Genomic DNA, 13698 nt, shown 5'->3' with positions numbered 1-13698 from the left:
GAATTAGCATGCCTGGATACTCAGCCTGCACAAACTGTTGGTACTCCACTCATTTTAAGTAACCCATTGAAAATACAGCCTCAGGACCCCAAATAGTGCAAGCAGACCTAATGGCTCTCAAAGGCTGAAGACTTGGAGCTCACTCAGAGAGCTTGTGCTGGATTTAGTGATAATGGCTTAAGAGGCTACCTCTTCCAGCTGTCTGCAGCAGTCCCCCACCAGAAGCTGAAACAGAGCCATCAGAAAGCGATATGGTCCAGCCTTCACCCATAGAGCTCTGAGCCAGCACATTAATTTTAACTGCCAATGGTCTGCAAACTGTAACAATTGATAAACTGGCACTTGCTTACATCTGCTGCCTCCACTAGTAAGGTGGAAGTCTGTGGCAAAGTGGCAGGGTAGACATTAAGGGCAGTAACCCCTTCCTCCACCCCAGCAAAATTAATAGCACTTGTTTGCCAGAGCCCTAATCTGCTCAGAGTGGAACAGTATGTTGAAAGAAGCAACTCCATTTAACTTCGTTTGGGGGGAATGAAGAGCAAGGATTTTCTACATTTCACGAGGCAGTGAATGGCAAAGAATTAGTGTATATACAGTACCCCTTGTAATTTTAATTCACATTGCCCCCTCTCAGTGAATAAATCTTGTTAAACCTTATCCTCTTGGAGACCATCTGGATGAAAACTATTCAGGAAACGTCACCATTGGTACAAGAACTTAAATCTCACCATAAATCTCAACATGTCAAAGCCAAGCATGCATGCCTTAAAGAAACTCTGCAGCTGTGACTCGCTCAGAGTTGCAGACATGTGTGTGCAAATGGTGCCTCCCAAGAAACACACTGCTACGTTTCAGTAACTCTTAAAAACAAATGAAAGCAAACTCGGGAATTTTCTCATTTTCAGATAGCTTTACCCTATTTTTAGTATAAAAGAAATAAAATGGTTTAATAAAAGCTACATAAAATTTACTACCCTATTATAACAGTACTGGTTCAAATGATCTCCACCCTTGTCCTTATCTTGCTGTGATTACTTCTCCCTCTCTTCCAAAGTACATGTGCTAATGTGGCAACCTATGCTGAAAATCGGAAATCATGATTACTTTGCTCTGTAATCTGATTGCCTGTATAGTTAGACACCTGCCTTCCTGGCAAATTTCTTTATGGTAACAGGGTAGGAGCAGGTTGGCCTTTTAAGTGCCAGATACAGCAAAACAGCTTCAATCTAAGCTCAGTGAGAGCACTACTGTTATCCAACAGCTCATATTCTCCTCTTTCCACCCCAAACCTAGTATAATTGTTTTTACAGAAAAGGATTTTGTGTTTCACTGACTTCAAAATATGGTGAAACATAATGCAAAATTTACAAGACAATCCATCCAGTGAGTGAGAAAACAGAAAAGTAACTAAGAGAATTAATCTAGACTCAATGCTTTGACAAAAAAATAAAAAAAAAAAATGGAGGGCATAAATGCAGGCTTGTTGAAAGGTTCTGCAAATTTGCTTCAATTTCCTAATTTCCATATAGGCAGAAAAAAACACCCTGAAATATTGGAAAAGAATTGAAATTATTGACTTCCGGTAATTTAAAAAAACTATTTCTGAAAAAGAAGATTCATAAAGAGCTTGTTCAGAATCATTTTTCAAATAAGGAAAAAAACTTATTTAACATAAGTAAGTCCTTAACAGCACATTTTATTTTCATTTAAATAAAATATTTAACTTAATTGATACTGAAATTTTTTCAGTTTTCTATCTTCTGAAAAATTTGCCCTTTGAATCTGCAAGTCAACTTAAAGACCAGCTACTTTTACTCTGTGAAAGTAACTTTGGAGCATAGGAATAGGTTGATTAGATATGCTAGATGAATACAAGCTTCATAAGCCAAAGCAAATAAAATATTTCTGATGCATATCAATATACCACAATTGACAAGCCAAGCTTTCTCCAAAAGTTGTGCAGGTTTCCTGATGTGTAATCAAAGTAACAATGGTGGACTCAGTGATCTTAAAGGTATTTTCCAACCTAAATGATTCTATGATTCTACGATTACTGGACTTTAATTCAAATACAAATGATCCAGGCTTATTTTTGCAAGGTAGTCCAGTTCTGTGCAGCTGCATATCACCATGTAAAGCATCTCAGCTACCATCACAACAGCAGACATGACCTGCTAAAGCAGGCTCTTGCTCGACTATTGAAATAACCAAGCAAAAAAAAGAGGAGCTCAGCTAGCTTTAGAGGTAATAGGTGCTAGAAAGCCATGCAAAGACTGCCCTGGTGGTTCCCTGTGAAGTAACCATCCTTTCTCCACAAGTGCAGAGATACTCAGTAAGAATTATCAGCCTCCCACTGGAAAAGCAGTGCTGTCTGGGCCTGCAGCATACAGTTGTGTAAGAACTGTAGAATTTCTATCCCTCATAAAGGAAACGCTAGCTCAGGATGCAATATGCTTGGAAATGCCTTGTTGACACTCAAGGTGTATTGTTTCTTCTTTTTAAAGCTGTATCCCATGCTGGCCTCTAATTCCTCCCACATGAATTTCTAGACCAAACTGGGGAACTAAATGAGGAAGGGGTACTCATTTTTTCTCTGCCTGTGTAGTCAATGGATGAAGACACGTGGGCGGAATTAGCCTCTGGAGGTGCATGTCACTTTCCAGCATCAATGGGGGAGCCTTGGGTGATTAGGTACTAACTTAGGTGCCATAGTTTCATGCTTGAAACTCAATGGTTTGAGTGGTTCAACTCAATTGGCTCAAATCCAGGAGCAACTGTGCTTCTCCTGTCCTAAATTCGTGCACGCTGTTGCTACACATTGCAAAACAAAAAGCAAAGAGTAGTAGTTTTCATGGAAGTGATAACAGCTAGTATAAAAGTTAGTGCTTTGGATCTAAACCTAGAATACTATTATTATTACAGGAATCCAGCCTGTTTCATATGTCCTTTCATTTCACTCTTTCAACTATGCAGTGCTGCGTAACTGAACATACTGTGTAAGATTATTTCCACTTTTCATGGAAGCTTCACCACAGCTAGCCACTACTGGAAGCAGGACAGCAAATTTTCAAGGCCAACTTGCTGCTCTGGTACAGTAAATCAGTTGTTCCTACAGCAAGTAGCATACAGATTTTTTATTTTCAATGCATAATACAAGGAAAGGATGACTCAAGCTGAGTTTCACAGGTGAAGTTCAGATGAGTTCAGATCTATTCAAGCCCTCTCAATGTTTCCATATGCTTGACTCAAGTCCAAACATTTAATCGTCAGCTCCAAACAAAAACTTCCAATGAAGAAGCAGAGCAGGGAATCGTGAACTCTGCTTTCCAGCACTAAGGACTTGAGCACTTTTTTTTTTTATAATCTGTCATTTGTACTTTTTCATACTAAAGGTGACAGTCTAATTCACATATGACCAACACCCATAAATCATGCTGGGGGGAGGAAATATTCATAAATCCATATCAAACAGAACCCAAATTATGACAAATGACATGGCAGTCATAAAATTGCACAAGCACAACTCACCAAGTCATTAATTTCATGGCCGTGGAAAATAAACAGACACATTTTTTTCGCAGCCCTAATAAATTTTAAAAAACTCAAAGAATGGTCCATCTGCTTCGAATAATTTTTAATTTCCTATTCTGTCTCGTTCCCATTAGCTATTCCACTGAGATATTTGCTAAATTCTTTCATTTGCCTCCTCCCATCTGTATTCAATTACTCTATTCCCAAATAGAGTTAGTTTTTCTTTCTCCTAAGTGCAGTACAAAATATCCCCACCTGTACCTTAAAGCAAATGTTATGTGTGTTTTATTATCTGTTAGACTCTATGAGTCATTCTAACTCGATTGCCTGTGCTGAAAGACTTGGAGGGCAATCTGATTTTGATGTTTTCTGGCTTTGGTGAAAAACACCTGCCTGATTCTCATAGCTAATCTATTAACTTGGTAAATGCCTCAACAGATGTTCTAGAATCAGCTAGGGATCAGGGTCTGTCCTCGTGACAGCGTCCGCTTGTAAGCTTGAAATATTTAAATGTTCAGAGATCAGAGGCCAATGATGTGTTTTGGGTACAAGCTTTCACTAAATCATATTTTTTCAGTCACTCCCTGGAGTGCATTCCACATACAATAAGTGGCTGGAGCGTTCTGACTGAGCAGGCCAACAATACAGGCCTCCTTGAACTTTGAAGGGACATGAATTTCAAGGCAGCATTGGCTTCTTTTATTGAAAAATGGAACAAATTTTAGACTGTACCGAAGCTGTTCCTTTTTAAGCTACATTTTCTTTTTTTTCAGTTCCTTTTATTTCTTCCTAATGAAACCCATTAAGAAAGTATAAGGCTTGGCTTTGAGGCCTCCCTTTCCAAGGATAACCTAAGGTCTCCAAGGAATCTGTTCTAAGCCATCATTCTCTGTGAGGGTCAGCACTGCTGTGTATGATTCACTTACTGTGTGCCTGATCCCCCACTTTTTAACACTGATTTTAATCCAGGGTTGCTCCACTGACTCTAAGCCATTCTACTCTGTAAGAGCCCCTGAGGCTCACGGACTTGCTGTGCTCACCAGAGCAGAGCAATCCCCTGAGAAGGCCTTAGTCCTCCCATAGGAAGGGTGGGATAGATGCATGACATCAGTGTAAAGCCCACATGAAGGGACTCCCATTTTGAAGGTTAAGGCACTTTTCTGTCCATCTAGCACCACCAGAAAAACGCAAATGAGAAAAAAAGGCTCACAACACAGAAAACCCCACAACCACTGCTGGCCCCATTCCACTATAAGAAATTGCCTTTTGAAAATCAAAGCTGGACCAGAGAGCCTAAAAACGTTTATTACTTTTATGAGCTTTTATATTACCTTGATTCTTGTAAGAAAAGCTCAAGATTGTGATAAAATGTCCAAATGTTTCAAACTGAAATGGCTGCAAGCTCCACTGCAAAATTTTTTTCAATGAGATCACAATAAAAGCGGAACAAATAGAAAACAGGAGACCTTCCTCTGACCTTCACTCATCACTTGACTGGACATTTCACTTACCCTTTGTTTTCCTCCACTTCTTGATCTGCTAAATGGGTATCATTAATGCAAACTTATTTTGTTGTTTTAAAGCTTAATTAGTTAATGTTTGTAAAATGTTTTGAGATCAATAGAGCAGTGTTACCAACATATTCAAAATTTCATCTCTGGTGCTATTTGGTCTTGGAGGCTTGACAAAAAAGATTTTACTGTTCCACATCTTCAACAATGCTCAGAAGCAGCTCTGATGTTAGAACTCTCATATGAGTGATCAGCAGATGGAGTTGGAGTTAGAAGGGCAAGACTGATTCTTACTCTTATTGCTGTTACACATGCTGCTTTCTAGAAAACAGAAAATATGAAGGGAGGGTTGATATCAAATACTTAATCATTTAAGGGAAGACACTTAAAGTACAGAGAACTGCTTATGTGTATTCTGAAATTACTGCATTTTTCAAAAGTACCCTTCTGGGAAAGCCATCAGGTTGGCATCCGAGCCTCACAAGAGCTGGAGAAATGTTCGAAATGTGAGATGAAGGAGAAGAAAGAAGAAAGGTTCACTGGAAGCAGTGTTTCCTACTGAGGATATAGGGCAAAAAGCTTAATGAAGGAGGAAAAATACTTTCTGTCTGTAATCAAATGTGAAAGAATTTGTCATTCTCAACTTACCTTCTAGAAATAGCTTCTTCGCTCAGTTTTCACACTGTACTCTGCTAAAATCAAATGTAATCCTCTCCTGCTACTGAGAGATTTAAAAAAATGAACTGGTTAGTAGAAAGATACAGTAACAAACTTTGTTTTTAAAGTATAATTGAAGTTCTTTTTGTATTATTATTATAAATTAGGCTGATATCATAGAAACATAGAATATGCTGAGTTGGAAGGGACCTATCAGGATCATCGAGTCCAACTCCTGGCCCTGCACAGGACACCCCAAGAGTCACACCAGGAATCTGAGAGCATTGTCCAAACACTGTTTGATTTCTGTTTGTCTTGGTGCTGTGACCACTGTCCTGGGGAGCTCTTCCAGTGTCCAACCACCCTCTGGTGAAGAGCCTTTTACTAATACCCAACCTAAACCTCCCCCGCCTCAGCTTCAGACTATTTCCTCAAATCCTGTCACTGCTCTCCAGGGTGAAGAAATCAGTGCCTGCCCCTCCTCTTCCCCTCCTGAGGAAGGTGAAGCTGCACTGAGATCTCCCCTCAGTCTCCTCTTAGCCAGGCTGAACTGACCTGACCTGAGATGCTTCTCTTACAGCTTCACCTCCAGACACTTCAGCATTCTTGTGGCCCTCCTTTGGGTCTTAATAATAGGGGTTTTATACTGGACTTTATATATATATACATATATATCTCCATATATACCCATATATATCCATATATATCCCTATACACCCATATATATACACACACCCAGGACTCAAGGTGAGGCCACATTAATGCAGAGCAGAGCAGGACAGTCAACTCTTTTGTCCAGCTGGTGATACTGTGGCCATGCACCCCAGATATGTCATACTCACTCTTCCCTTCTTATCTATTTTGACATTTTGGAAGTGGTATCGACAGAGGTAGATGTGATATGGTCAGTGCATGTGGCAAACATAGGCTTTTTCTTATGAACTCAGTAACCTGGAGCTGATCTCCAGATTGAAGCAAGGTTGCTTGCCTACACCTCTCTTTTGAGAAGGTTAAGATTATGCTTTGGGATCCTCTCTAATCTACAAGAATTTCGAGCTTTTTGTTTGTATTCCACACATCTTTTTTTTTCAGTAAACAATTGAAAAGAAAGTTACCTGCCAGATTAACACAAGAAAACGAATACATTTTTCATATCATATTCATGCAGTTCCATTGACAGAAGTTTTATTGCATTTGTGGACCCTTTGGTCCAAAATAAATACACAAATTATAAACCAAGAATAACTCAGCATGATGTTGTTATAGCTGTCCACAGCAGAGGGTGCTAAGATTAAAGAGTTAACATTTGGTGCAATGAGAGAAAATTTGCAGCAAGCAGAGATAGATGTTTGTTGATTACTGAAGCAATAAAGACATTGGTTGACTCTTCATGAATGATACCTTTGCTGTTTGGGGTTTTTTCCCTGAAATGCAGGTTTGCCATAAGAAAGAAGGTACAATATCCAGAGCAGAAAAATGATGTGTGGCTTTTTGCATCAACAATCTTACTCAGAAATTGAATTTAGCTTACAGACTAACAAAAACAAATCAGATCAAACAAACAAAGAAGACTGTTCTCCTTTATTTTGCCTCTTTTTTCTCCAGAAGTCTTTAATTGTTCTCAGGAAGACACATTTATCTCACACCAAAAGCAGCCTTAAGTAAGTAAAAGCGCAAAATTCAGAAATACTTCTGGCACTGAAACTGGCTGTTACTGCAATGAAAATGAGCTATCTGACTGATAGCTTAGCTTCTATTGTGTTCCAGTGAAAACACATCCTTGAATTTAGAGCTGTGTAATGACATTATTACATTAAACTTGTTATTTGAAAATAGACAAACAGCTCCAAAAATATCCTGCTACCAGACACATGTTTGGCTTCATCTCTTCAGAGATGACTGAACATGTCATTAAGTCCCCCCTCCTTATAGCTACCAGCCCATTGGTTTTCACAGACTGTTAAGCTTGCTCATGGGGCAGAGTGAAGCAGAAAGAAGGGAAGAAACAAAAGCTCTGAAGTATATGCCCAAGGGCTTGGAAAGATCACAAGTTTGAGAAGGGATTACCAAGTCTTTGGCTAGTGAGTCACACTGAACTCAGAACAGGAACAAGTGAAAATTTTTACCTTTTGTTGCAGTGTCCTCTGTCAGTAGTTGTCCATCTTCACCACACAAGGGAAGCCTCCTGGATTCACTGCTCCTTCACTCACACTCAGACCAGGCTTCTCTCCCACTGAGCCCAGGTGCAGCTATTGCAGTTCTCACTTGGAGACACCTTGGAAGTGTCATCCTCAGCATCAGCTCTCTGACCTACAACACCAAAATCCATGCAAAAAAAAAAAAAACCCAAACCAAAAAAAGCCCTGTAAAACAACAGAAAACAAACCAAAGCCCATTAAAAAAAACCCAACTTTACAAAAATAAGCAATCAAGAGTAGTTTTGACATCAGAGGAACTATTGGTTTGTACCAGAATGGGAAGTCACACTTGGGGAGAGAACAGATGATTCAACAGTTCTGCTTAAAAGCACAGTATACTCGTGCTGCAGAAAGGCATGAGGGAGAACAGAAGGCTAAAAGACAGCCTTGCAGAGAAAACCCACATACATTGTGGCTGGAAACGTGTTGGAAATCCAGGCTTTGAGCATCAAAGCAACTAAGGCAGCTCTCCACAGGAACCTACTTGTTTCAGCAAAAGTTAGAAGGCTGAATGGGCACTGGGGTGATCAGCATTTTGGGGGATCTGGACTTCATCACTCACTAAGACCTTTGTGTATAGAGCCCCAGTTTCCCATCTTGTGACAGGATGATAGGAAACTGGTTACTGATGATAAGCCAAAAAGAAAAAAAAAGTAATACTCAGTACAGCATATACAGAAGTCCTCACAGAAGAATCCCTGTTACAATGGGAATCATAATACTGAAATTCATTTAGCCGCCATTCAATTACATACTTTATTTTTTTCTTTCCTCTCCAAGTCACCACTCTTACTAGGCATGACTGCTCACAGAAGAGTGAAGACAAGTAGTAAATAAAAAGCAATGAAAGCTGTTTTACATCTCTTTTCATCCCCTCTACGCAGCTCCCTCAACCTTAAAATTTAGGGGAATAAAGACCAGGTTTTCTATGCAGACAATGAAAAGTATATGCATTGAATGTCAATTCTATAGGAAAGAAAAGAACAGGCTGAAAAAAAGAAACCCATAAAAGGAAATGCACCACATTCTTCCACCCTCTACCCCAACAAATCCAATTAAACTTGCCAAGACACACACACATGCCGTCAATCATTCCAGATCCTATCCACCCTATCAATATTTCAGCAGCATTTCACTCTCTTACTTTCCAGGACTATGCACACTCCACACAGCATGCACTCATTGTTCCTCATGCTCCTTTCTTGCCCCTCTTAATCAGTCACAACAAGTCACATTCATTCCTTTGCTGCACCTTATGCTACACCAAACTGGCTGGTTAGCTGGCACAGAGGAGCTTCTTTGTGCTCCATTGATGCTTTGGGGCTTGGCTGGCTGGGGGAGGGGGAGGTTTGTTGTTTGTGGTTTGTCTGTTTGGTTTTTTTAAAGGGCAAAAGGCAGGATGCTTTTTGCAAATATGGCTATTTATAGACAAAAGGACACCGACACAGAGGAACTGTGTTCATGATAATAAAACAATTTTACTTATTGTGAAGTACTGCTAGCCTGTTGTAGTGGCCTCATTTTAATGAGCACAAGGACAGTAGACTCAAAATTTCTGGTATTAACAAATCCAAAAGTTCTGCAGAGTCCTTAGATATCTGACATGGGCATTCTCAAAGCCTGCCTAGACACACCACCATTATTGAATTAACTTCCATAATTTGGATTTATGTTCTTATGCAAGCTGTTCTGGCTCAGAACAGAACTCAGTCTCCTTAACAGGAAGGGGAGATGCATGATGGCTCTTTCATCCCAGCTCATGCACTCTCAGAGCTGCCCTTGAGCATGGATGTACACAGTAACTCATTTTCAAAGATAAGGATTATTTTGGGTGCACTAGAAAGATCACACTCATTTCTTGTACCAGTATAATAACAGGTTAATCGACTTCCTCTTTGAATTCTCACTTGACATCACCATGAGAAACATGGAAACTTAATGTGACAGAGGATTTCACCAGCCTCTGGGCTGTCTTTACTGACATTACAGGCAGTGAGCTAAAGTGGCTCCAAAACAATGGCTGGGCTTTCAGGCAGGCAGTAGCTATTCCAGCAGAGCAATCTGCCTATAATTTTTTCCCCTTCTCCAGTGTTTCTATGTCTTGAGCTGCTCTGGTACCGAGTTGATTCCAAACTTGAAGTTGTGTTCCTGTTGTGAGTGAGCACCTATTCCATCCCTAGGACATTTTTCTTCATTTTCTGAAAGCCTGAAAAGCTGATATTGTAGCCTTGTGTCCATACAAGTGGGCTGGAGTGCACAAATGAAATGGCACAAAAATACACTGGTGACCACTGTAGGTGCTGGCACAGCCACCAGACAGTAAAGACCAGTCATGCAACTGGATATATTTGGCTTGGAATATATATGATATATAGGATTTAATGATCAGCCTGTACTCTTCCTCCAATCCAAACAGAAACAGGCAAAAGTTAAAACTTTTCTTTCTTCTGCAAAGAGGATTTTTACTTTTCTGGGATCACAGCCTTCCATCTTCTGAGCTCCAATTTCCAGGTCTAAAAATGCTCTTCAATGTCCCACCTTCAGTTTTCAGATACACTCCTAAAAATTGTCTCTCTCTATGACCAAACTAACCTCCAATGAAATTGTAATATGTTGGTGCTCAAAATGTGAATTCTAAGATTATAAAGCTTCTCTTATTATCAATAAAAAAAAAAATCAGGGATAAAAGACTCATGGCTTCACTGCAGCTTTTACACAGAATGAATTTAAACATCAACTGCAGCTTCAGTTTCATTTAAACATTAACAAATGCTCACTCAGTTGTCAATAGCAAGAGAGAGTTCATCTGGATAGCATAACTTCATCTCCCATCCTGGAGACAACTGACAAGTACATTCCCTTGGATGATCTTGTTCTGCTTCCTCATGCTGAGGCAGAGCATGCAGTCCTCTGGGGCCCACGGAAAAAGCCACTTGATCATGCCTTGGAAGCGCAGACAAGGCCAACTGCATGTGGAGCACCACAGCTTCCTCCAGCAGACACCCTGCTAATCACTTGGGAGCCAGCTGAGATTAACAGGACCTGAGTAAGTAAAGGCTTGTTATTCAGATAGTTCACTGCCTTTTTCAGCAGTCCTGATGGAGATCAATGTTTTGGAGAGCCTCAATCCGTCATCTAAAAGGGAGTTTCAGAGCTCCTTTGAAGCAATACTTCCTAAAAACATGAAGGGAACTATGCAAACTTAGATGCAAGGTAAAAAAGTAAAAACCCCACTCTGCACAGTTCCAACTTTAATATAGTCCTCAAAGTTTTGAAAACAGACTTCCCTGAGGGTGCTGTCCAGAAACTGTTTCTTCCCTGACCCTCTCACGGTTTTCCACTTTTTAACTGAGAAGTTTTCTTTCACAGGGCAAAAATCCAAATTTTGAGGAGACAGAAGAAGAAAATGGGAAATCAAGGAACCTGGTGATCATTGCTCCCCTGGGCAGTTATCTCTCTTGTAAATAATTAGTGTTTACTCACATTTATAATATGGTTATCTGCCAAACACAAACACTGCTTGCTGCAAATAGCTCAGCTAGGAAGAAACAAAGCCAAAAGGAACTTCTGAATGAGTCACCAATCAGACCTGACCATAGGACACCTGGAGAATATTGACTGCAATGTGACCCATTTCCTGTATTTGGTGAGCAATATGTGATTTCCACATAAATTGGAAAATGACTTTATGACTGAAAAGAAGTCAAAATTGTGCAGGCATGTAGTCTGAGTGCCAACTACTTATCTCTGGTAACATGAACTCAACTGACTTGGGGATTGCCTGGAGGCCTCCAGGGCACTAGCAAACACAGCATCAAATGACTCCAGCACAGCCTTTTCGGAGAATTGTTTGACACAGAAAGACGCTGTGAGTCACCCCGGTTTTATGTGCAGTATTTGTGGGAAGCCAGTGCAAAAAAAGAGCTGAGGAGCATTCAAGAATGTAGCTGGCAAGGTGATGACATGTGATTCTAATAAGGAAATTACAGTTTTTCGCAGCCCCGGTTTTGGTAAAGGGTCACTTGCTGCAACGTGTGGAATTTGTTTAGAGTGCTGCATCTTGCGCCCTGTTCCTGGGAACACAGTGGGCAAAGCTCCCAGGGCATGATTGATGAAAATAGCTATCACATGTTTATCTGTGCATTTATCTGATGCTAGAAACCATGTGTACACATGCAGCAATTCTGACCTTAATTTACAGCCAGGTCACCCATTTCCTACTGCACTAAGGATGTTATGAGGTAAAAATCACAGCTGAAGGGAGTAAAGCTCCCTCTGTTTATATTGGAAGGGAAAATGTGTTCTGAAGTACTCAGCAAGCCAGATTTGCCTGTGAAGGATGCTGGCATTCTATTATTTGTTATAATGCCTGTTCATAGAATGTGGAGAGAGTAAGGAAACCAAAAATAGGTAGCTAAAGCCAGCACCCTCAACAGGAAGCAAATAAAGCTTGCCAACAGGGAGTTCAGAGGAGCCTCTGTCTTCTGACTTCCCATCCCTCATTGCAATTTAGAATATATATCTTCCCAGACCCTGACCTTGGTAACTTGCATTTAAAAATTACAGTCTTGAACATATGAGGCTTGGAACTCACTTTTCAGAAACGAGGAAGGGCTAAGAGCTTTGGTCTTTTCTAATATATCCTAGAAGAGTATGTGCTCTGTTCTAATCCATCAGCCTGAGTTTTAGGTCCTACACATGGAACTGGTCTTCTGACAGAGCCTGTTGGTGATAGCCCAGTGAATGTGCACTTGAGCATTTAATCTGTGAGTCTGGGTGGGCTTAGATTAAAGCAAGGCCCAGAACGGGTCAGCAATCTCAACACCAAGCAGCATTTTTGGTCATTTGACAACACTAACATCAATGTCCTCAGTGCTGGCTGACAGCCAAATGGGTTTTTGAAAACCTAAACAGTTTGTCACTTAGACCACTTGATGGAATGCCCTTGTCCTCCTGTCATTTCATCTTCCCCAATGAGCCTCAGAAGCTATCATCTCTTCTATGCCTCTACTATTTCCCTGTACACTTCCCTTTAAACCAGTCTACTACTGGAGATGCCATTTGGAAGCTTTGATCCCAATTGACATCATACTAGGTAGACACTTCATGTATTCCTCAGTCAAAAAAAAGGGAAGGATCCTCCCACAGATTTATTCTGATTGTTTTGCCTGCTCCATTACACCACTCAATTCCTGAAACCCCATCCTCACATGTACAGTTTATAGCAGTCAGAATAGCAGCAACACCTGCATGTTTTGTGGAGAAGCAGCTAGCCTCCCCTTGCTGCTAATGGACTTTGGGTGAATGGGGCAATGTATTCCTTTCCTTTTCAATCAAATTGAAAATTATTGCTAACACAGCACCTGGATAAGCTACCATTATCAAACAAACAAAACCCCACAGTGAATGAACTGTTCTCTCCCTTCCTTCCATTTTCTGACACATAGTTAGCAGAGTATGTTACCTAGAATTTGTATTTGAAGAAGATAATAATTTGAGACTTAAACCTAACTCTGTATTTTCCCTGCAAGAGTGTATGGGGACATGGAACAGGATTGAAATTGTTCATTCAAAGGATGGCAGCCAGATGCAGTCTGTGCCTGACCTTTGCATTAGGTGGGTATTCAGATCAAAAGCACAGTTTCAGCACTGTCTCTGGCTGGCTCCCTTTCCACAGAACAACTGATTTTTTCAAGAAGGTGTTCTGGAAAAGATTAATTTAATCTTTTTAATTAGTTTTTAAATTAATTCAAGTTAAAGTGTGTTGCTACTATCATGTTATGAAATACATCTAGAGAAAA

The 13698-nt window shown here is 40.3% G+C and overlaps 1 long non-coding RNA gene across 1 annotated transcript in view; it reads right to left on the bottom strand.

Annotated features, from left to right (window-relative positions):
• Positions 1 to 3121: 3121 nt before the first annotated feature.
• LOC111931050 (uncharacterized) overlaps positions 3122 to 13698 on the bottom strand; it is a 130893-nt gene continuing 120316 nt past the window's right edge. The window contains exons 5-7 of the long non-coding RNA XR_015289857.1: positions 7826 to 8062; positions 5691 to 5763; positions 3122 to 5363 (exon numbers count right to left, since the gene is read on the bottom strand). This is a non-coding gene — a long non-coding RNA (uncharacterized LOC111931050). The remainder of the gene's footprint in view (positions 5364 to 5690; positions 5764 to 7825; positions 8063 to 13698) is intronic.

The sequence above is a fragment of the Cyanistes caeruleus genome, chromosome 8 (genome assembly GCF_971803275.1).
Source record: "Cyanistes caeruleus chromosome 8, bCyaCae1.hap1.1, whole genome shotgun sequence".
Lineage (NCBI taxonomy): Eukaryota > Metazoa > Chordata > Aves > Passeriformes > Paridae > Cyanistes > Cyanistes caeruleus.
The sequence above is the reverse complement of the archived record's forward strand: the minus strand, read 5'-3'. Positions and strand labels throughout refer to the sequence as shown.